The sequence below is a fragment of the Vombatus ursinus genome, unplaced genomic scaffold (genome assembly GCF_900497805.2).
Source record: "Vombatus ursinus unplaced genomic scaffold, bare-nosed wombat genome assembly UNPS02014821.1, whole genome shotgun sequence".
In the NCBI taxonomy this organism is placed as follows: domain Eukaryota; kingdom Metazoa; phylum Chordata; class Mammalia; order Diprotodontia; family Vombatidae; genus Vombatus; species Vombatus ursinus.
Genome location: NW_020954599.1, coordinates 50800331 through 50825896, shown reverse-complemented (window position 1 = coordinate 50825896; position 25566 = coordinate 50800331). Strand labels below are relative to the sequence as shown.

The 25566-nt window shown below is 38.2% G+C and overlaps 1 long non-coding RNA gene across 1 annotated transcript; it reads left to right on the top strand.

The window, feature by feature from the left end:
• The first annotated feature begins 169 nt into the window (after positions 1-169).
• On the top strand, positions 170-14708 carry LOC114024322. The gene is made up of 3 exons (XR_003566894.1): positions 170-224; positions 12273-12413; positions 14673-14708. It is a non-coding gene; the product is annotated as an uncharacterized LOC114024322 (long non-coding RNA).
• The last annotated feature ends 10858 nt before the right edge of the window (positions 14709-25566 follow it).

Below are 25566 nucleotides of genomic sequence, written 5' to 3'. Positions count from 1 at the left end.
TTGGTCAGCGAGAAGGAAACGTGGCACACTATTTTAATATAAACCAGTTAGTTCCTAGAGCCCTTGCAGTATTCCTGGGGCCACACCCCCACCCCCAATCTTTCCTTCCCACCCATTTACTTCCCAAGCTATCACGCGCACGCATACGCACACAGGCGTACACGCACACGCGCACGCATACGCACAAATACACACCTGGGGTGGAGGATCTTGGATCTATGCAGGTATACGAGCGGCATCTGGGGGGGTTAAAAACAAGAAACGTGAAAGGTACGACCTCCCACGCAGCCCCGAAAGTGTAGAGTTCCGACCAAGACAATGCGGGGATGACGGGGGCGGGACGAGGAGGGAATCTGGCAAACAGGCTCAATTGCTTCCCAGCCAAGGAAGCAGCTTTCTGTATTCTTTGTTTTGGGTGGCCCCTTGAACACACCTGTTACACCGACTCCCCATCCAGCGCAAGAGAAGGAGGCGGGGAGGTGATGCGCAAATGAATGGGCAAATAGGCTTTAGTACAGAGGCAATCGTGTCAACTTCAAAACAGAACGATTCTGCTTGGGATTGCTCAACCCAAGGACTTTTCGGAATAAGCATCCCATGGCATGAATTAAGGATTAAGTAGTGGATTACAGAGACGAGGAAAAGAGCCATCCCTCAGCTCTGCCATGACTCACTATTGGGCACTTTTGGTTAGCGTCTTCCATATGTGCACATGGTGGCAGTCAATAAATGTTGACCGGCCAGAAGGTTGTTTAGTTTTAATTTTTAATTGCCTGGTATGTGCTGTTTTGAGATTGTGGTCAGGGAAAGGGGACTAGAATGGTGTACCTTCTGAAACTCGGATGGGGCACAGAAATTCATTGTTGCACTTTTGGGTCTTATCCACATAGTGCCTGGCATCCAGTAGTAGTAAGTAATAAGTGCTTTTTTTGACTGACCCAAAAAATTGACATATACCAGAGTAGGGCTGAGATGAGCAGTCCTCTTAACATTGGTGAATAGAGTTATTTTATAGCATACTGGCAGCTCTAGGAATTTCCTAGATACAAGCTACCATGTTTTTTTAGATGCTAATGGGTCTACCAGCTTCAAGTACCTTCCCACTCCAATCCACTCAGCCACCCAAGTGATATTCCTAAAGTGCAGGTCCTACCTAGTCACACCAGCACCACCACCACCACCAGCACCACCACCACCACCGATCAATCAACTTTAGGGATTTCCCCTGGCGTTCAGAATCAAATATAAAGTCCTCTCTCTGGCATTCAAAGACCTCCATAACCAAGCCCTCTCCTACCTTTCCAGTCTTTTTCACCTTACTCCTCTCCATACAGTCTTCCATTTAGTGACACTGGCTTACATCTAGTGACACTGTTTCTGGCTTCGGGCATTTTCTCTGCCTTTCCCCATACCTGGAATAACTCTTCCTTCCTCATCTCTGCCTACCAGCTTCCCTGGATTTCTTTAAGTCCCAACTAAAATCAACAGGAAGCCTTTTCCAACCTCTTGCAGGAGTGGGGAACCTTCAGCCTCAAGGCCACATATGGCCTTCTAGGTCCTTGGGTGCAGCCTTTTGACTGAATCAGAACAAATCTTTTTATTAAGAGGATTTGATCTGTGAAGGTTGGGTTTAGTCCAAGGGCCAAACTTGAGGACCTTGAGGGCCATGTGTGGCCTTGAGGCTTCATCCCCACTGAGGTATATAGTGCTTAACCTCTTGTAATTATTTCTTTTTTACTGTGTATATAGCTTATTTGTGCATATTTGGTTGCTTGTCTCCCAGTTAGATTGTCAGTGACTTGAGGGCAGGGACTTTTTTTTGCCTCTTATTTACCCCAGTGCTTGGTACAGTGCCTGGAACATACTAGTTGTATGATAAATATTTTTTGATCGACAACAGGAGGAGCCAGCTTCTGCTAAAGGTCACCCCAGAGCCAGATTTATAGTAGAAGATGGCTTATTCTCTTTTTAATCTAGGCTCCTAAATTTGGATCAATACTTTTTTCTTCCTAAAGGTTGGTCAGAAGTCAATAAACAGTTTATAAAAGTGATTTATCCCCGGATATGAAGGAATCTAATTTCCTGGAGGTAATTGGATAGATTGAAACTTAGCTACCCCAGTTAGGAAAAAGGAAGGAAAGAAATAAGCAATTATTACCTACTATGTACCAGGCACTGTACTAAGATCTGGGGATGTAAAGTAAGGTGACAGCCCCAGCTCTCCAGGACCTCACAGTCTCATAACGCAAAGGGAAGTCTAGGGGAAAGGAGGCACAGGATGAGATTTTCCTTCCCTTCATTCCTACAGATTGAACATGAAGAAAAGAATGAACTTATTTTTCTGACCATGGTATGATTTACTTAAAGAACTGTATATCTTTAAGATGATGCCTCACTGTGTGACCTGCTGCTATTGGTGGCTGAGATACACTTAGTTCCTTTCCTCCCAAGACTTCAAAGCACTTTAATATATATTATCTTCACAACATCTCTGTGTAGCAGTAGGTAAGAACAGATATAATTATCCTCATTTTACAGATGGGAAAAAAAAGAGATTAGGTTATGTGCTCTGAAATAGAGCCCCAGTCTTTGAATTCCCACTCTTTTCATTAGGCTAAGCTATCATGAGTATATATACAGCATGGTACAGTGGAAAGGACACTGGCATCAGAGTCAGAGGACTTGGATTCAAATATTGCCACTATGACTACTCACATGACCTGGGGCATGTCACTTAACTTCCCTCAATCTCAGATTCCTCATCTATAAAATGAAGGGGTTGTCCTAAATGTTCTCTAAGTCTGATTCTATAAACAAAAAAATAATACACATACAGGTATTGCATATCTACTAACTAAATCATGTTGATGTGATTTTGTTGTTTTAAAGAACCAAAAGTAAGGTAATATGAGCTAAGAAGACAATATACCCAATAACTGCACCATTGTAAAAGGAAACAACTACGATGAAAACAAAACTGAATGGTACTTAATTATAATGACTGAGGTTGTCCTGGGGAGAAGAGATGAGAACTTAGCTCTCCTACTTCTTTGCAGAAATGGATCCCGGATTGTGGGTGATTTAGTCAGTTGGTTAGTTTGGCTGAACTGCCTTTCCCCACTTCTCTTTCTTCTTTTGTTGGCACATAGTAAGTGCTTAATAAATGCTTATTGACTGACTGACTTGTCATAAAGGATGGCTCCCTGGAAGGAGGTAAGGGAAGGATTATATTGGGAAATGAAGGTGATGTTCAAACAAAAGATATCAAAAACAATTTTTAAAAATTTATAGAAAGAAAAACATGTTGATAAGCTACACAATGACCCTTCTCTGTCATACTTCCGCACTGTATATTTGGAATCATGCAGACATTGCTAGCCCAGTTCTACCATGGAAGGACAGATGCCTATTCACAGAATTATCTTATTTTGAAAAATATTTTTTTATTGATGTCTTTGTTCTTTCATCACCTACATTTTTTAATGCATCCCTTCTCCCATCCTCCTCCCAGAAAGCTATCCATTATGACAAATTTAAAAAAAAATCCAATCAAACTAACCAACAGATCGAGTCAACAAGCATTTAAGTGCCTACTATGTGCCAGGCACAGTGCTGAACTAAGTCTGGGATACCCAGAAAGGCAAAAGACAGTTCCTGCTCTCAAGGAGAGCACATTGACAGTATATTTTTAAAAGTCCGGCATTATCTGTATCTTCACCCTTATTCCCCCACCTCTGAAAAGAAGTGAGGGAGATGTCTTCTCATATCTCTTCTTTGAAGCCAAGGCTGGTCATATAATTCCATGTCATTCAGTTTCAATTGTTTGATTATTGCTATGATTTGTATTTAAATTGTTGTAATCATTGGGTATACTATTTTTTCCTATTTGAACTTACTTCACTTTTCATCAGTTCATGTAAATCTTTCCATGCTTTTCTGTATTTATCATATTCTTTGTTTCTTTCATCCCAATAGTATTCTATTACATTCACTCACCACAATTTCTACTATAAGTCTTTGGCCATATTTGGAAATTTTCTTTTTATCATTGACCTTCATGAGATATTTGCCAAGAAGTAGAATTTCTGAGTCAAAAGGTAGGGACATTTTAGAGGAATTACCAACTATTAACAATCATACAAAAGAAAAGAATGCTCCAAAATTCAAATAAGAGAAATGTAAAATCAAAACCACTCAGAGGTTTTACCTTACCCAGCAAATTGACAACGATGATACTTTCTACATTCTCTCTAATATTAGTTGTCCCCCTCTTTTGTTATCTTTGCCAATTTCTGCCTAAGATGAAACCTCAGAATGATTTTAATCTGCATTTCTCTTATTAGAGATTTGGAACATTGTTTCATATCATATTCTTCCCAATGGTTGTTTATAGTTTACCATTCCTATTTTGAGGATTTTTGATCATACTCTTTGACCATTCATTTATTGGGAAGATAGGATATCTTAAAATCAACTAACCAGCAAGGTTTTACTGAATAAAACTCTTATGTCCACTATGCAACAGTAGTATAACCCATAGGTCCTGTCTTCAACCTGCCTGAAACCTAGTTGGAGAATCATAGTAAAACATTTTTAAGTGTTAAATTGTGCCCTGCATTAAGAATTTGGGGGTGGGGAAAGGAGAGGAGGGAATTATGAGCTCCTTGAATTGAAGAGCTAACTTTTGCCTTTCTTTGTGTCCCCAGTAATTAACACAGTGCCAGACACAAAGTAGATGCTTAATAAGTGCTTATCAACTGAGTTTTTTTAAAGACTTCACAGAGAACTTAAGTCAACAAACAATTGTTGATTGCCTATTGTGTGAAAGACACTACTAGTTACCAGGGATAAAAAAAACAACAACACAAAAAGGGTTTTGGCCTTAAGAAGATTACAGTTATATTTCTTGAAATACAGACATTATTTAAGCCTTTCAGGCAGTGTTGTAGAGTAGAAAGAGCACTCCATTAGAAGTCTGAGGACAGGCTTTTTAAAAGATTACCTAACTAGGCTAGATAACTTTATGACGTTAGGCTTAGTCACTTCCCGTCCTGAGCCACTTCCCTCATCTGTAAAATGAGGGAGTTGGACCAAATGGCCTCTGACATCCTTTCTAGCCAGGGTGGGTTAGGGGCAACTTGAGAGAAGCCCATTGTTAAATTTTTGGTGTAAGGATTTACACCTCAGAAATGTACAAATGAATCAGATCAGGACTTGGTTTATAGTTTTATTGATTTCCAAATTTAAGAAAGTGATAAAGAAAATGTTAATAATGCAGATTAAAGTTAAAAGTTTGCCATATGTAAATTGGGGAGGGGGGTAGAATACCTGTTAAACATTTACCAGCATACTCATAAATGCATTTATCAGCTGCTTCTATCTCTAAAGGGAGAATCTCTAAGGTCCCTCTAATTCTAAATCTCACAAAGACATCACTACTAGATCCTAAGGTCCTTGAGATCAGGATTGGCATTATATCTAGCTTGGTATCCCCAGCAGCCACCACAGTACAGAGGTAGATATATATAAACGCCCCTTGAATTGAAGCTTGTGGGGAAAACTGAGCCCTATCAGATGGAGCAGAGTGTAGGTAAGAATGGAAAGTAAAGATGTTTGGTAGTGCAGAGAGTTATCTAATCTTTTGTGTACCATGGGCAACTAGGTGGTACAATATATGGAGCAGTGGGCCTGGAATCAGGAGGACTTAAGTTCAGATCTGTAAAATGAGGATAATAACAGTACCTACCTCACAGGATTGTTGTGGAGATCAAATGAGACATTTGTAAAGTGCTTAGCACAGGGCTGGCACACAGGTGCTTAATAAATGCTATTCTCTTCCCCTGTGTATCAACATAGCAAGGGGCTGTTCCTCCCCCTCCTCCCCCACAAAAAAAAAAAAAAACAACTTGTGGGTCACAGACACTTGGAGTAGATTTACATTGCATTAGATTTTCATGGCCCTGCTGATGTCTACCTAGCCTACCTAGAGAAAGATAAGTAATATGGAGACCAGTAGATAAAGGGAATGGAGTACCTCCAAGCCTTTGAGAGTCAAGGGGAGATATTAAGCAACTCGCCTGCAGGCCTGGCGGAGAGGAGTGGGGAGGGGAGGAAGGTTTGGGGAATTTTTGAGCAGAACAAATAGAAAGCAATATCCATAACGTCTGAAGAAGCCCTCTGTTTGAAGGGTGGAGCTTTGGGACCCCAGTGTTAAAGAACAGAAGGAGTAAATAGCCTGGAACTATGGGGCCCTGGGTGTGAAGAATTTTAGCAGAATTAGCCACTCCCCTGTTCTAGATTCTGGGGAACTGGTTCCATCTCCTGGCCAAAAGTGGAACTGCTGGAGAATAACCATAACAGAGAATGAAATCTGTTCTAAATTTGATGCTTTGTGAGCCTGAGTATTTTAAGGGAAGCTGATGGCTAACCTCAGAGGGAACATTCCTAATTACAGCTTAGTGGAGGCAAATGAGTGAGAAGAGTGTTAAATCTCTAAAGGGACCAATGGGCTTTGAGTCAGGAATGAAGCCTCCTGCATAAGGTTAGGTAACTGGACACCCAGAAGTCAGTCAGAGAAGTCCAAGGAACCTATGTCCATTAATATTGGGAAGGTGGGAAAGGCCAAACCCAAAGGTTTGAAGGACCTCTGAGCAAAAATATTTGTAGGCATCACCAGAAAACTCCCATTCACCTAGAAAGGAACCTGGGAGGAAAGCATCAATAATCAGTTTGAGACATAATAAAATGGACTTTCCCGTTTCTTCTTGAAAAAAAAACAATTTAATTCAGTTTAGCAAACATTTGTTAAGCATCTGCTACATGCCAAGAATTTAAAAAACAAAGAATCTTGTTTCTTCCCTCAAAAAACTTACAATCCAGTAATTAATTAATATGTAGATTGGAACCTGGCCCCTGAGGAAGCTATAGGTCCTATTCTCACCTTAGCTCCAACCTAAGCCTTAGGGCAAAATTCAAAGGTTACAGAATCCCCTAGGACCTCATATGTAGTTTAGAATCATTCATATCAAGCTTGGCAGAGAAGGGAAGGGTAAGTTTTTCTCTTCTTATTTAAAATATTTCTGCTACCAAACTCCAATGTGATTTTAAAAGTTCAAAAAAAGATCTTAAAATTTAAATGTACAGTGGATAGAGCACGGGATTCAGGAAGTCAGGAGGACCTGAGTTCAAATCCGGCCTCAGACCAAGAACTTGACACTAGCTGTGTGACCCTGGGCAAGTCACTTAACCCCAGTTGCCTTAAAAAAAAAAAATTAAATGTAGGGTCCAACTCTGTCTCCAAATAAACTTGTAGACTCCTAGGATTCAGAGCTAGAAAGGACCTTTTAAATCCAATCTTTTATTTTACAAATAATGAAACTGTGGCCCTCAAAAATATAGTGACCCTCTGCTTTTATCCTGGCCCATTCTGAAACATACTTTCTCCGGGGCAGGACCTTTTAAAACAAAACAAAATAAAAATCATGAACCCTTTCTGATCCCATCAATCATGGAATGTATAGCCAGATTTCACTCTAACCTCTAGAGTCAAGAAGACCTGAATTCAAATTTGGCCTCAGATACTAACTAGCAGGGACTCTGGACAAGTCACTAAAACAAAACGAAACAAAAAACCCTTGTCTGTAAAATGGAAATAATAATAACACCCCCACCTCGCTATTTCAAGGACTAAATGAGATAGTATTTGGAAAGTGCTTAGCACAGTGCCTGGCATATAGTAGATGCTTAATAAATGTTTATTTCCTTCTTTCCTTCCTTCCTCCCTCCCCTCCCTCCTTCTTTCCTTGTTTCCTTATTCCTAAGTGGAGTAGTTAAATATCAATCTATCCAATTGTCTCCAGGAAATTAAATTCATCCTTCTAGACAACTCTCCTTTATAAACTAAAAATTGTCTAGTCATTTTCAAACTTCTTTTAGAATCCAACTTGGAGGGAAAATTCTTTGCTGTCATTAACCAAGCCAGCCAGAAAGTACAAGCAAAACATCTGCATGTATTTTGCCCAGCTTCCCAAAGTCATAACCCAGTTTTCCTTTCATTATAGCCTTGGGCAGAAGATGAAGTCAACTTGATCACACCCAAACACACCTATGTGGCAAATGCATACACACCCTTCATATATTACAATCCCATTAAATTTTCTTTTGGCCTTTCTTTCTCACTAGCCCTTCTTCTCTCCTCCTTTCTGTACCCAAAATGTGTTTTTATTCATCCCGTTAAGTATAATTATCATCATATGAAGCAATAATCCCGTGAGACTTCTTTCTGCCTCCATCTTTGGCTATACTAGACTAAATCCAACACTTGACTTCCGCTTTGTCTCTACAATCACTTTTCCTTACTATTTTAAAGGGAAAAAAAGGGGGGTGAGGGAAGGGGGAAGTTTCTTTTTCAACTTGAGAGTTGACTTGCAACAATTTACAGCCCAAATCTAGTGCTTTTTCTTAGAACTTATGGTGCATTGTCCATCCTGGGAGATGTGTGTTTGGAGGGTCAGGTGAGATGAGGAAGAGAGGCAGAAAAGTTATTCCTTTTCATGATATGTGAAAATAGTAAATGTTGTTAAAGTTCCATCCTGACCCAATTTAAAAGAGCAGATTTGAAAACACACACACACACACACACACACACACACACGGAATCAAAGTACAGTTTTATCATCTTCATAAGCAAGACACGAGCTTTGCCAAGGAAGTCAGCCAATAAAGTTCTTATGAAGCATTCACACATGTAAATTGTTATGTGACTATATAGAACAATCCTGAAAAGTTTAACTAAATTGGTGTTTATGGTGGATGCTATAACATTAAGCTTGAATTCAACCATGTAGAAAACATGTGTTGCCATCATAATCTCAAGGAAAAAAATAATGTTCCCACATAGTTTAGAATGAGTAGTTAGAGATTCCCAGCCAAAACCAGAAAGCAGGTAATTATCAGTCTTCAGTATTCTACAGGCTATCAATCAGAAATCACTTGATGAGAGCCCAAAGATTACGATAATTTTCTTGTGTTCTGCAATATTTTATGTAAAAAAAAAAAAAAGAATGATTTGCGTAGCTTCCTGTCACTCTCCTCAACAAAATTTCTGAAGCTATTTTTCAAAAAGAAAAACTGTATGTCTCCAGTGTACACCATCTGTCTCATCTCTCTCCCTTTTTAAGGATCACAATTATCTTGTAATTGGAGCTGTCAAGTCTTGTGCCTTTGATAAATGAAAAGAAACTGTATATATTGTTATGTATAGTGTGAGTGTTGCTGGGGTTAAGGAAAGGTCAGATGCTCAAAGCCCATTATGGCTAAGTTGACACATTGGAGGAAATGGGACCAGGTGAGCTGGCTGCAAGTTCACCAGGCAGGCAAACCATCCCCGGAAAGTGGACACAAAGCAGACCTTGTGGGTTAAGAGGAGGAAGAGCTGGAAAGTAGCCTTGCAAGGCTCATGCTGTGAGCCACATAAGAGAATGGAAACTAGGTTTGGGATAATGACCCTGCCCAGTGACCTCCTTCTGAGGTCCACAACTATTTGAATACAGTTAATGCTTATTTCAAGTTTTATAGGTATAACACAAGCATCCAGGAAATCAGAAGGAATGACAACAAAGCATTCATGCTGAGGTTTTATTTAGAACCAATCATGCCAGGTAGATATAAAATATGTTTTGCTTGGAATTACCAGGGAATTGCTATCGTATCATAGTACAATATTTGGACTTTATAACCAACGAATGTGGTATTTCATGATTTTCCCCTAGCACTGATTCTAATAAAAATGGTTACAAAGCACAGTAAAACATAAATTAATTGGAACAAACACTGAAGGTGTAAATCATTCTTGTTTACTAAGACCTAGTAATGGTTTGTAAAGAAGGTATTTCACTTGCAGAACCTCCTCTATCTCCTGTAAATTTACTTGGTAAGCACTTACTAAGGAAAATAAGCATTTGTATCAAGCACCAAGATAGAAAAAAGGCAGGATAAGGTATTGTTCCTGTCCTGATGAATCTTATCATCCAATAATGGTACATACACAGATAAATGAGAAAAACAAAGTTTTGCACAATAAAGGTGCAAAAAAAAAAAAAAGATATGTCATTTTCTGGATAGCCAAGCATTTTTAGATTGCCAAATCTAAAAATTTGTTATTAGACAATTTAGGCATCAGATTTCTTCTCCTTTTTTTTTTTTTTTTTTAAATCTTAACTGTTTTGGATAGATCTTTTGCTAAAATATATTACAGACTTTCTTCTCAAACAAATATGCTGAGCATAATTGAAGCTTTTCTTTATGACTCAGAGTCATCATAATGATCAATTGTTACTGTGGAGTAATTGAGTTACATCCTCAGAGTCTATTGAATTGTATGGGATTATTTACCCCTATATTAAATGGCCCCAGATGGGGTTCTTGGGTCCACTTTTTATGGTTTTTCTGACTCCTTCCTTAGAAACAGGCTATCAGGGTATCTATAGCAACTTCTTACTGCTATTATTGTACTTGCCAAGAGAAATCCTTTCCTCTCCTTCTTATTTGAACATTCTAGGTAGGAAAAGAGAAGGAAAGGAAGGAAGACAGGAGGGAGCAAAGAAAGGGGGGAGGGAAGGAAGGAAGAATAGAAAAGAAGAAAAGGAAAGAAGAATAGGGAGAGGGTAGGAGAGAAGGAAGATAAAGGAGGGAAGGACGAAAGGGCAAAGGAAGGAAGAAAGGAAGGAAATGAGTATTTAAAGTATTGTTCTGTGCAAGGTACTGTTCTAAGAGCTTTACAAATATCTTATTTGATCCTCACAACAACCTTGGGAGGTAAATGCTGCTATTATCCCCATTTTACAGATGAGGAAACTGAAACAGAAAGAGGTTAAATGACTTGCCCAGGATCATGTAGCTAGTAATATCTGATGCTGGATTTGAACTCAGGTCTTCCTGATTCCAGTCCCACTACTCAAATCAAGAAGGTTAAATAATGTGTGACTCCCACTGTCTCTTTCATTAGGTTTATACTTCCTTCATATCTGCTTAGTACAGTGACTTGCACATAATAGGCACTTAATAAATGGTAATTGACTGACTGAAAGACTGTATCCCCCAAAGTACCAGGTCCAATGTTGAGAACATAGTGGGAAATGCAAGGGCTATCTTTTCTAGGTACTGTTTGCGGTCATTGTTTTATGTTTAAGATTTACCACCTCATTTCTAGACTTGTATATTGACTGGTAGCTAGTGATGAAACAGAGGGATTTAATAACTAGAGTCCTTGTTTGATAGTAAATAAATGTGGAATCAGAAGTGTTTACAAAACTGCTTAAAAATTAATCCATACCAATACTTTTTTTTTTTTTGCAAAAGGTTAAATGAATTAAAACAATACAAAAATATTAGATTAAAAAACAAAACAGAAATGTGAGTTCTGTCTAAATTTCATAGACTAAAAAAAGGGGAGAGTTAGGGAAAGAGCAGGAAATCTGGAGTGGGTCAGGTCAGGGAGCAGATGTACCATGCCCACTACAAAAACCGTGTACATTTTCCAGAAGGGATGAAGCATAAATGATTTCTGGAGCTTGTGACTTCGGCTTTCAGCCAGCAATGAATAAGCTTATTTGAAACTGGGCCAGATGCCTTTTTTTTTTTTTTTAGGCAATTGGGGTTAAGTGACTTGCCCAGGGTCACACAGCTAATAAGTGTCAAGTGTTTGATCTGAGGCCAGATTTGAGCTCGGGTCCTCCTGACTTCAGGGCCAGTGCTCTATCCACTGTGCCACCTAGCTGCCCCCTCCCAGATGCCTTTTGAACACCTGCTGTGAACCTTAAACAAACCAATAGTAGTCCTTAGCTTCTCTCTAGGTCATTTACTTTGCCAGGATATTCTTCTGACATTTTAGGAGACCTCAAGGATCCTATTTCCTATTCTCTACTTCCATTCTCATCTACTTCAAAAGCAGAGGTGAAATGAGGACAGGGCTAGAAGTTTCAGAGAAAGCTTCAGCATTCTAGTATCCTTTTCAGATTATTCGGATAAATGTCACAGAAAATCATTGGTGAGTGTTCTTCAGAAAAATAAAGCAATCTTAAGCCTTGTCTCCTTAGTAAAATTAACTTGGTCCTGAAATGTCAAAAGAGGAAACAGAAAAACAGGAAAAGGACTGGAAAATGGAATAATGCCCTAAACGACTTGATGTGATTTTCAATAAGCCAGAGCTTTTCAGAAGAACAAGAATAAGATTAATGTGCTCATGCTGATAACTTAATTTAACTTATTTTCAGAGAGTTGTCCAAAGGAGAAACCGAAGTCATTTTTTTAAACCATCAGATAAGATCTCATTATCATGGGAAAGGAAGACCACAGCCAACAACATATCACTTCTCCTATAACAAGAACAAAGATCACATCTGAACTCTTACTTGGTATTTCTCTCATGTCATTACTTGTTTGTTTGTTTGTTTATATTCAGAGGTTATTTTTTTTAATTTTTTCTTAAAATATGATTCAGACTGGACTTCTCGGAAAAGCAAGCCATGTAAATGTCTTCTTAGATGTCATGCTCCTAGCACGAAGTCAACAAATTAAATCAACAAATATTTATTAACCATTTGCTATGTGCCAGGCACTGTGCATACAAATGCAAGCAATAAGATGGTCTCTACCTCAAGAAGTGTACATTCTATAGGGGGATACAACACATAAAAGGGAGAAGAGTGGATAAGGAAGAATGATGAAGTCTGGAGATTTAGAAATAGAGATGGAGGGGGAATGAAGGGTGACCATTCTTTACAATAGAGGAAGAATTTCTAGAGACAACAAGTAACAAAGGTAAATGATATTTCCTCCCTTGACCTGGACTAGTGCAAATGCAGGTCTCCCCAAAAATCCTACAAAACACTCTCAAATTGCTGTTTGGAGTAGACTGAGTTTCAACCTGTTTGTCCTTATTAACATTCCAGTGAAAGGCCTTCAAAGCCGCTGTCAAAGTCCTACTGCCTGATGAAGAGCATATGAGGATACTTAGGGTCACACCTATTACTAAGACAGAGCAACAAGGACTCTAAACCCAAGGAACCAAAATTTAGGGGGTGCTGATAATGCTTATATGCTTTTAGAAGCTAGAAATAACTGAACTTAGTTAACCTAATTAAATTAGAAAGCTACCAAAATAAAGCTTACCCCACAGATTCCTCAATAGCCAGAATTTCTTATCTTCAACATGGGCCAGTGTCCTAAGGTTTCTTCTTTCCCTTCAACTGAATTTGTCTTTAAATGTTGCTTTGAGGATGCATAAAGGGTATGTGTAATTTGCTGGTTAAAGATCAGCTTATGATCCCCCAGCTTTCCCAAGCAGCTTCTGCTGCTATCTGGGCCCCAAGGAATCAGTCCCTTTTAAGGGCTTTGAGGGTCAGTCCAGCTTAAGTTTGTTTGCAAGAGGGTCAGTGCTAATACTGCTTTAAGGTAATTAAAGATACATACATATATATATTATATATATATATATAATATATATATTGTATATATATATAATATATATATATATATATTTTTTTTGGTTACATTTTGAATTCTGAATTGTTTGCCTTCTTCCCTCCCAGCCCTGAATTAGAGAAGGCCAGCATTTGATATAGATATATATGTGGAACCATGCAATGTATTTCATATTTCAGTTTTTCCTCTGGAGGTGGATAGCATTTTCCTTCATAAGTCCTTCATAGTTGATTTGAATATTCATATTACTCAGAATAGCTTAGTCATTCAGTTACTCTTCAAACAATACGCTGTCACTATATATGATCTCTTGATTCTGCTCATTTCACTCTGCATTATTTCATGCAAGTCTTTCAAAGTTTTTCTAAAATCAACCTGCTTATCATTTCTTACAGCACAGTAGTATTCCATCACAATCATATACCACAACTTATTCAGCCATTCTCTGATTGATGGGCAACCCTTTAATTTCCAGTTCTTTGCTGCCACAAAGAGAGCTGATATGTTTTAGAACGTATAGGCTCTTTCCCTTTTTCCCTGATCGTCTTAGGAAACACACCTAATATTGCTATGGCTGGTTCAAAAAATATACACAGTTTTATAACTTTTTGGGCATAATTCCAGATTGCTCTCCAAAATGGTTAGATCAGGTTGCAGTTCCACTAACAGTGTATTAGTGTCCCAATTTTTCCATATCCCCCCCAACATTTGTCATTTTCCTCTTTTATCCTTTTAGCCAGTCTGATAGGTGTTAGATGATATTTCAAAGTTGTTATAATTTGCATTTCTCTAATCAATAATGATTTAGAACATTTTATATGACCATATGTAGCTTTGATTTCTTCTTCCAAAAACTGCTTGTTTATATCCTTTGACCATTTATCAATTGGGAAACGATTCATATTCCTATAAATTTGACTCAGTTCTTTATATATTTGTGTTATGAGGCCTTTATCTGAGAAACCATCAATAAAAATTTTTCCCAAATTTTCTGCTTTCTTCCAATCCTGGCTACATTAGTTACATTTGTATAAAAACTTTTTAAATTTAATGTAATTAAAATTATCTATTTTACCTCCCACAAAGCTCTCTATTTCTTATTTATTCATAAATTCTTCTATCTATAAATCTGATAGGTAATATGTTCCATGTTCTTCTGATTTACTTATGATATCTCCCTTTATGTCTAGGTCATGTATCCATGGTAAATGGTGGAAGATACTGGTCTATACCTAGTTTCTGCCAGATTGCTTTCTAGTTTTCCCGGCGAGGTAAATTTCCATATTTATTTGTACAATGCTTGGATCTATTTGAGAATATTTAAGAGCGTGCACTGGTATGTCTGTCAGTCATGGATGTTTCAATTACAGCAGGCAGTTAGGATGGTCAGTGAACTGATTTCCCTGTTGTTTGTTTTTTCATGCCTTTCTTTTTTTTCTAGCCGCTCAGAGGCAGGCCAGATACTCTTGCCTTTATCTACACAACAGAATGGGATTTGAGAAGTAATGGGTAGAAACATTAAGGGTATAAAATTTGTCCACCAGCTCTCTTGTTCAGTGGAGATATGGGGCTTTGGAAGGGACTTCTAATGGTTGGAGTTTTTTTGCTGCTAAATAATGCTAAACCCAATAAATCATAGATCATAGAACCTTAAAGCTAAAATGAAGACTCAAAAAAGGTGTAGCTAACTTACCCAAGGTCACACAACTACCTTTCAACAGAAGTAGGACTGGAATTCGAGACTCCACAACACTATCTTTCAAGGGAGTAATTCTAATGGTTGAGTCTTTTGATTTAGGTCAGGGAAAGAGAAACTCTTGACAGCTCTAGATTGGAGAGATGATTGGGCCGGTGTGGCCTCAAATCACCAGTAATAAATAGGCTGCCTTTTCTTCCTTGTAAGAATAGGCCTATCTTCATCTTTCTGGGAATACTGAAAGGTTAGATGACTGTTTTTAAAAGATTTCTAGTCTTCACAAAAAAGTGTCTATAAAATTACCAAGGGTAAGAAAACAATGTTGTAGTTGTTTTTAAATAGTTAAGAGATACATTTGAAGTTGAATTATAAATGAGTTTCACATAAAAACTTACTACAGTAGATGAAAATTTCCATTAAAAATTATAATATTTAAATGACTGTGTCCTATCAATATCAAATGTAATGGATATTGATAGCTTTAAATAGAATCGTTGAATTTGTATTTTTCAAGTGAGGATCACAAAATAACATATTACAGCTTTGCAAATGTTAAAGTGCTATATAAATGCTAGCTAAGGTTGTTGTTATTATTATTTTCTAGACCCATAGGAGTGAAGTCTAAAATCAAAATGAACACCAAGGTAGCCCAAGTTTCCCTAATAGCTCACAAACGTTTAGCATAAAAGCAAAAATAAAAATAAAATGGACACCTGCATTGAACACAGATGATTCCAAAGACAATGCAATGAAATAAAATACTTAGAATGTTCTCAAAAGATCACTACAATCAGTTGAAATCTGATTTTAAAATATACATTATGTTTTCTTTAAAATTGTTCTGTTCTGTGTAATGGGCAGCTAGGTGGTACAGTGAATAGAGCATTGGGCTTGGAGTTAGGAAGATTCATCTTGCTGAGTTCAAATCTAGCCTCAGGTACTTACTAGCTACTTGCCCTAGGCAAGTCACTTAACCCTGTTTGCCTCAGCTCCCTCATTTGTAAAATGAGTTGCAGAAAGAAATGGCAAACCACTCTAGTATCTTTGCCAAGAAATCCCCAAATGGGGTCACAAAGAATCAGACAAGACTGAAAAATGATTGAACAACAAATTCCATATAATGGTTACAGGCCCTTTAAGAAAAAGTTCTGAAAATTACATATCTGAGATGCATTATAACATGAAGCCATTGCTTGTAGCTTCCTCTTTCTCTTCTACTATGTGAGGAGGAAGGAGCTCATTGCTAGAAAGGCTACTACCTTTTTCTCTAATTGGTTTAAAAAGTCAAGATGAATAGACCATTCCTACACCCTACCCAATAACTGCTGCAAGATAATCTGTCTAGAAGCATTTTGACATTACTTTTCTAAAGTTTAAACAAATTCCTGGAAAGGGCTTTTGATTTCAAACTATAAATTCAGAGTCAATTAATAATGGAAAATGCAATCATTTAAGCTGGCATTTATAGAGCATTTTAAGGTTTGAAGAGCGCTTCCTATATATTATCTAATTTTATCCTCACAACCCTGGGAGGTAGGTACTATTGGTACTATTATTATCTCTATTTTACAGATGAATAAAGTGAGGCTGAGAGAGGTAAGTAATTTACTAATGTAGAGATTAGGAAGAAAGTTATTTAATTATACTTAACGTCCCCTTCTTATGTTATCCTAACATAACTTCTGCAAAACTCATGCATGATTGTCACAGAGCTCATGTGGTCTAACCTTCCTTCCCTTCCTCCCCCCCTCCTTTTTTTTTTTTTTTTTTTTTTTTTACAGTTGAGGAAATTGAGGCCCAGACAGTTTAAATCACTTGTTCAAGGACATATAGTGAGATCTATAACTCGATTCAGGTAGTTTCAGTCTTAGTGGGTTCAGTACCAGCTTGCCTCAAGGATTATGATGAAAAGAGACATAAAAGTAAAGAAATTGTCCAAATGTCCCGCTGCTCAGGATTAGTCACCTCCTTAGCACAATGCCTGGAATATAGTAGGCACTTAAGTGCTTATTGACTTCATCACTTATCTTTGCCCAAAACGTTGCCATTTTCAAATGCTCTTTTTCACTGTTGATTAGAGAAATGCAAATTAAAACTCTTGCAGTACCACCTCACACCTGTCAGATTGGTTAATGTGACAGAAAAGGAAAATGATGAATGTTGTAGATGTGGGCAAATTGGAACATTAATGCATTGTTGGTGGATTGTGATTCTCCATTCTGGCGAACAATTTGGAACTATAAAACTGTGCATAGCCTTTGACCCAGCAATACTACTTCTAGGTCTGTATCCCAAAGAGATCATAAAAACAGGAAAGGACCCACATGTACAAAAATATTTATAGCTGCTCTTTCTGTGGTTACAAAGAATTGGAAATTGAGGGGATGCCCTCATTAATTGGGGAATGGCTGAACAAGTTGTGGTATATGAATGTAATGGAATACTATTGTTCTATAAGAAATGATAACCAGGCAGATTTCAGAAAAACCTGGAAAGACTTGGATGAACTGATGCTGAGTGAAGTGAGCAGAACCAGGAGAATATTGTACACGGTAACAGCAACATTGTTTAATAATCAACTGTGATATACTTAGCTCTTTTCAGCAATACAGTTCCAAAAGATTCATGATGGAAAATGCTAACCACATCCAGAGAAAGAACTATGGAGTCAGAATGCAGATTGAAGCATACTATTTTCACTTTTTTTGTTTTTTTCTTTATTGTGGTTTTTCCCTTTTGTTTTGTTTCTTCTTTCACAACATAACTAATGTGGAAATATGTTTAACATAATTATACATGTATAACTTGTATCAGATTGTTTACTGTCTTGGGGAGCAAAAGGGAAGGTGGAGGGGAGAAAAATTTGGAACTCAAAATCTTATTAAAAATGAATGTTGAAAACTATCTTTACATGTAATGGAGATAAAAATAAAATACCATTAAAGATTAAAAAAAAAAACAAATGCTAAAAAATAATCATTTTTGTCAGCCAAAAAAAAAAAATCCTCTCCTCCCCTTCCTGCCTCCTCCCCTTCCTACCTCTCCTCTCCTCTCCTCATGGGGTATCTTGCCCTTACCTGTGGGTTCTCTGCCCAAAGGAATGTAAATTTTGATGCCTGAAACGTAGCTAGATTTCTTTCTTAAGGACCATGCCTCAAACCCACATCACTCTGCCTCTCATTGGTTGGCCAACTGTAGGTCCCATCCCAAGCCCCAGCTGGTTTTTGTTTGGGCCCTGATGGCTTAGAGTGAATGTAAATGGCAGTTGTTTCTGTTTTGGCCAGCAACCCTGAGGGTCTTCCCCTCCCAGATGAATTTTTTTTTTTAACTAGGTAAAGAGACCATTTTTTCCTTCATTTCTTACCTAGTCTTATTACTAAATGGGCTTTACCTCAGTCAAACTGAGACCTATTAAAGACCTTAGTTTAAAAAGGCCAAGGTTTTCCACTGCATCCAGAGCCATCTCCAGTTGTCTCTATCTATATCTTGCCACAGAGCCCAGATGGCTCGGGAGGAGAAAGTGAGACTGGTTACTTTGCATAGCTCTCCCTCACTTAAATCCAGTTCACTTGCAAATCCTCTTTTAGAACAAAGGACAAACAATAACCCATTGCTGTAATTAGCTGAGTCATCCTAGACTCTTTCCTCTTCCTTACTTTCCCCACACCCTCAAAATGTAATCAGTTACCAAGTCCCATTAGTTCTATTTCCACTACATTTCTTGCATCCCGAAGTGTGCTGGTGAATGTTTAACAACCAGATAGCTGAAAGTGAAAATGTACATACCACTATTTTCAGTTTAATCTACATTTTTAACAGTTTCTCCCTTACTTTCTTAAGACTAGACAATCAACAAAACCATAAATCAATCCCTTATTTGTAGTGTTTGCAAATTTCCAAGGTGGAAATACATTGAAAATTTAACAATTAGCCTAATTAAGTACATTCCTTTCTTTGTATTCACAGTGCCAAAACTCCAGTTCAGGACTTATTTCCCTCTCTAGGACTATAGGAATACCTTCCTAATTAATTTCCCTGCCTCCAGGCTCCTCATTTTCTAATCTATTCTCTTAGGAGATGCCAAAATAATTTTTATAAATGAATCATCTAATTGTGTTGTACTCAAAAACCTTAAGAAGCTTCCCTGTTGCTTATAAGATAAAATGTGAACTCTTTAGTTTGGCATTCAAAGTGTTCCACAATCACAATGCAACCTTTTTTTCCAACCTCATCTCCCATTAATCTCTTTCATGTACTCTATGTGCTAACCAGAAAGGACTTCTAGTTGTCTCCTATACTTGATCTTCCATTTCCTGCCCCTGTTCCTTCAAAGAAGTTATCTTCTGTGCCTAGAATATACTCACTCCTCCTTTTTGGCTCAGAAGTTCATCTTTCTAAAAAGTTCAATTCATATGCATCTTGCTCTGGGAAGCCTTCCCTCAGGCCGACAGGCTGAGATAAACACTTGTACACATATACATATGCACTTTTATCTAGATTCATGTGTATGCACCTAGGAAAATGTAAAGTCCATGTGGAAGAGACTTTTTTTCTACTGTTTTTCTTATTTTTTTCTCCCTGGCTTGCAGTAGTATATTTAATAAATGTTTCTTGTTCATAGAATGACTGAGGAACCCCTGTCCCCTGATGGTAGCATTTCTATGTAGTAAAGGCCATCTCATAGAGTATGATGAGTCCACATTCCTGTTTCCTTGCCACCATGTGGAAGCTTCGTTTAGGGAAGGGGAGGGGATCTTTTCAGTTATATGTGACTCATCTCTGAGGGGCTTACCCTTTGACATAACAAGGAGTCCCTTTGTTGGCTGTGGAGCCACAGGATCCCAGAGGCAGAGTGAAAGCTCTGGAGGGAAGGCAATGAGGAAAATGGCCAGAGTATAGACATCATGGTTTAGAAATGGGCCTAGTGTCAAAACCACTTGCCCTGCCTGGTCAAACCTATAGGCAACTGAGTATACTAAGATAAGATAACTAGGCTTAGAGGTAGCTTTGTGAAACTGAGGGAAAGGAAAGGAATACTTATTTATTAAGTGCCCACTATATGCCAGGCACTCTGTTAAGCGCTTTACAAATTATGGCTCATTTGATCAACAACCTTGGGAATTAGGTACTATTATTATTTCCATTTTACAGTTGAGGACACTGAGGCAGACAAAACTAGTAAGCATCTAAGGCTGGGTTTGAATTCAGGTCTTCCTGACTCCAGGCCCAGCAGTGAAATCTCTATCCCACCTAGCTGCCTCTGAGAGGTCCAGAAACTTGGGTCACTTGGGTTGGAGGTGGCTCATGGAAAGGGAAGCTTTTGCGTCATAGAGGACAGCCACCAGCAAGAGGACTGGCCTGAGCCTGGTTATTTTACCAGTAGATATGTGCCTGATATCATTTGGGTAGTACAGAGGTGAGATGAAAAGTAAAATACCTGCTTGGCAAAATAATCCTTCAAACTGCTTTGTGTTCTGGTGAGATTTGTGTGTCAGCCTACAATCCAATTTATAAGTATAAGTTAAGATACCGAATCTTGTTCTGCTTAGGGTATGTTTATAAGTTTTTTATGTTCAGCATTTTTTGTGTGCAAGAATAAATCCCCTGCCTTATACTTGATTTATATCTTTTACTCCTCTCTTTTTGAGGACATCCTAGATATGAACCATAACCTAATAAGCAGCTCTAAGTAAAATTGTCCCCAGAGTCATCAGGATAGGGGTTTTAATGATCCAAAGAGATGAGAAAAAGGTATCTAATACCTCTCATTACATGTCAGGCTCTCCCAGGACTAGACTTGGCCCACCTTCATATCTACATGCAAAGCAGAGGAGCCCCTTGGTTGAACCAGGGAGTGTTACCCTTCCCTCACTCTCAACTCACCACCAACTCCCATCCCCAACAACCCAGAAGTGGCTCCTCAAGTTAGACCTAAACTGTCAGTTCAGCAATTCTTTTCTGTAATTTAGACAAGAAGAAAATAAAATCACAATGACAAAGGAGATGATAAGAGCTATCGTAAAGGTTTATGCTACAAATTATCATGATTCGTACATAGCAGAAATGGAAACTTCCTGGTAGTCATCTCCTCTCATGTCATCGTGGCCAATAAAAGCATAATTTTAGGGGCATTACAGGGCCTGTGTCATGTCAAATAAATCAATGGACAAACATTTATTGAGCACCTGCTGTGTCCAGGATACTGAGGGGAGCCTGGGCAAGGCTCCGAATAGTATCTACCTACAAGGAACTGACAATACAATTCAGCAGAGGAGACAGGATGTGCATTAGTAGCCCCTTTTAGATGCTCTGCATTCCTGGATTGTAAATTGAAGCCACTGTTAATAGCAACAAGCTGTTTGAGTTTCCTCCTCTGTAAAATGAGAGGGTTGCCGAAAAGAATCTTCATGTTCCTTTCTGACTCCCAAGCGCTATGTTCTAAGTCGATAAGTACAGGAAGTCAATTAAGTCATGCCAAGCTCCCCAGGGAAGTTGCTACTGAGAAGGAAGGAAAATAGAGAAAGAGCAAAACCCCTTACTGATTTGGGATGTAAGAAGGTGCTAAAACCGATCACTGTCAGGTAAAAAATTCTTCGGCCTATTTGGACCTCAGGGAACACTGTTTAGTGAACAGGGAAAAGTGACAAGAGGCCAAGGCAAGGATTTGGAATTTTGCTTCTGCCATTTACTACCTTGGGCAAAATCACCAAACCTCTCTGGGCCTCAGTTTCCACACCTGTCAAATGAGGGGATTGGGCTAAATGGTCTCTGAGGGCTGTTCCAGGTCTAGATCTATAATCCTCCAGTCCTACTAGGCAATTTCAATCAAACAGCATGGTGAACTTTGAAGCAGTGAGAAGAGAGGATTGCCTGTATAAAGGGAAACAAGTAATAATAAAACTGATATAGTGGAATAGGAGTTCGGGGTGGGGGGAGAGAGAGAGAGAGAACGAACACATTCATGTTTATCCCTTTAGCAGGTTGATTTGCCAGACTTAATGGGACATGGGACAGTTAAGTTTTGATAGGAAGTTAAGGTAAATTCAGAGCATGAAGCATTGTGGGAGGGAGGAGGCATAGACTACCGGTATGAGGAGATCAACAAAAGGGTCCTAAAACAGAAGGAGGGAAATATAGGCAATACTAAAGACAACCAGCCTACTTCATAGTTTCACTTAGGATCTACCCAGACTATCCAGGTCTGCTTCACAAAAACGTTTTTCCTCTTCCTTTGTCCAGCCACCTTTAAATGATGACAGCATTATTGATAGAATATATTTATGCCCTTTACCCACAAATGGCATCAATTAACCACCTCATAAAAGCCCCTTTGTATCAGTTCAGTTCCTTAATTCAGCCGTCTGCGTGGAATATGTGCCTATTATCTTAAAAAAAAAAAGTTGTCAACAAATCAGCCCAGCATCTAGTTTGAGTTGACAAGTAGGAACGATATATTCCTCTAAACAAAACATTCTTGCCACCATACAGACTTTGCAAATAATAGAGAAAAATATTCTATTGCATTTTTTAAGATGCAACAACAAATACATCCTTCTCTCTAATTTGAAGTATTTGAGGAGAATAATCTCCTCACAAGGTCTGGTTTTCTGACTAAGCATTTCCACATCATTTTTCATTTATGAAGAGCAGGGATGAACTAGACAGAGAGGTACCCTGACCTTTTAGCCAGGACTGCCTACCGCACCCCACCCCTCCATGCCTTGGCCGCAGCAGGTTTAAAGTGGGAGTGACCCTCTTTCTTTTTTTTTTTTTTTAAGAACCTTCATGTATTTGATCAAAGTCTCTTTGAAACCTATTTCTGAGATGTTAGCCATCCTGCACACTTTGCACTGTGCATGCCGTCACTCCACGCAATGCCAGTGAATGCTGCCAGAAACACCTCAGCTCAGATTCAAGACTACTGTATGTTATGAATTGCAATACATAGTTATGTTATGTACATAGTACATGTTATGAATTACTGTACATAGAAAGTTTTCTGCTCTTATAAAAACATAATAGTTTAATTATGGAAAATAAAGACTTAGTGTCTTCCTACTCATTCTTAAACTTGTAAGTATTAAATTAGTATATCTTTGGATTGGATTGTGTTAGAATGTTTGATTTTAAATGGTCAAGGGATATGAACAGGCAGTTTTCAGATGAAGAAATTAAAGCTATTTATAGTCATATAAAAAATACTCTAAATCACTATTGATTAGAGAAATGCAAATCAAAACAACTCTGAGGTACTACATGACAAAAAAGGAAAACAATGAATGTTGGAGAAGATGTGGGAAAATTGGAACACTAATGCATTGTTGGTAGAGTTGTGAACTGATACAACCATTCTGGAGAGCAATTTGGAACTATGCCCAAAGGGCAATAAAATTGTGTGTACCCTTTGATCCAGCAATAGCACTACTAGGTCTGGATCCCAAAGAGATCATAAAAATGGAAAAAGGATCTACATGTACAAAAATATTTATAGCTGTTCTTTCTGTGGTGGCAAAGAATTGGAAATTGAGGGGATGCCCATCAATTGGGGAATGACTGAACAAGTTGTAGTATATGAATGTAATGGAATACTACTGTGCTATAAGAAATGATGAGCCAGCAGACTCCAGAAAAACCTGTAAAGACTTGTGTGCACTGATGCTGAGTGAAGTGAGCAGAACCAGTGTTGTACACAGTAACAGCCATGTTGTAGGATGACTAATTTAGATAGACTTAGCTCTTCTCAGCAATGCAAGGATCTAAGACATCTCCAAAAGTCTCATGATGGAAAATGCTATCCTCATCCAGAGAAAGAACTATGGAGTTTGAATGCAGATTGAAGTATACCATTTGCTCTTTTTTTTTCTTCTGTTTTGTTTCCTCTTTCTTGAGTTTCCTCCTGTTGGTTCTAATTCTTCTTTATGAACATGACTAATGTGAAAATATGTTTAATAGGAATGTATATGTAGACCCTATATCAGATTACAAAATGTCATGGGGAGGGAGGCGGAGAAGGAGGGGGAGAAAATTTAAAACTCAAAAGCTTATGAAGTGAATGTTGAAAACTAAAAATAAATTAATTAAAAAAAAGAATGCCTGATTTTAAAAATTGCTATTACCTCCTTTTACAGAAACATGTGTTTAATTGCAGTGGGTAAAGACAAAAGCCCTTCAATAATATTTCTCCACCATCGCCACTGTATGTGTAAGTGTGAACATCAACTTTTAAAATTAAGCACAAACAAATGCAATTTCATAAACTAAAGCTAATATTTATCTGAGATAAATATTTATTTATGTTTCAGTACAAAAATATTTTTGGTTATGGATTAGTGGCTAAATTTAGACAGAAGAGGTAAAAATACTGATGACAATGCAACAGAGTCTTCACTACTAGGTTGTAGTACGTCTAAATTGACAAGAAAAAGAAAATATGTCAAATCATTTTTGCAATATGGAACCACTGAGATCAGGTTCATAGTGGAGTTCAGGGAGAGGTCAGTGGGACCGACTCTGTTGGGGTTAGGGATGGTTGAGGGGAACAGAGAAACCCATGAAAATCCATAGTTTATTAATTAATTAATTAATAGTTTATTAAAACTATTTAATAAATTACTGAAGAAACTACAAATAGAGCTTTGAGAGCTTAGTACTGGAGAAGAATGGGGACAACAGAACCTGAAAATCTTATATATTGTCATTCCTCTTGTGATTACTCTCCTACCCTCTCCTTGTCAAAACTACATTATTTCTCTCCCATTATTTCTTCTCACATCTGTCCTCTCCTCTTTATCTCTACTGCCACCACCCTAGCACAGGCCCTTCTCATGACCTACCTGAACTATTACAACAGTTTCCCAATTGGTTTCCCTGCTTAAATCATCTTTTATAGTGCTGTCAGATTAATCTTTAAACCAGAGATGGGGAACCTGTGGCTTCAAGACCACATGTGGCCTTCTAGGTCCCCAAGTGTGACCCTTTGACTAAATCCAAACTTGGACTCAATCAAAACACTGCACCCAAGGACCTAGAAAGCCACCTGTAGCCTCAAGGCTGCAGGTTCCCACCCTTGCTTAAGCAATGATCATTTCACTTTCCCACTCAAAACCCTTCCATGGATCCTTATAACCTATGGAGTAAAATCCAAAGTCCTTAGCCAGTCATTTCAAGTTCTTTACAATATGGTGCCTCCTCTCATACTCCCATATATAACATCCTCCAGCTAAACTCAGTTATTTACTATACCCTGTATTTATCCCATTCTTTCCTCTGCTCTGTGTTTTTTGCTCAAACCTATTCCTTATGTTGAAAGTACCTTGCCCACTCTCCCTTATATCTTTGCCTATTGAAATTCCTAACTCTCCTTCAAGGTTTAGTTCAAGGACCACCGC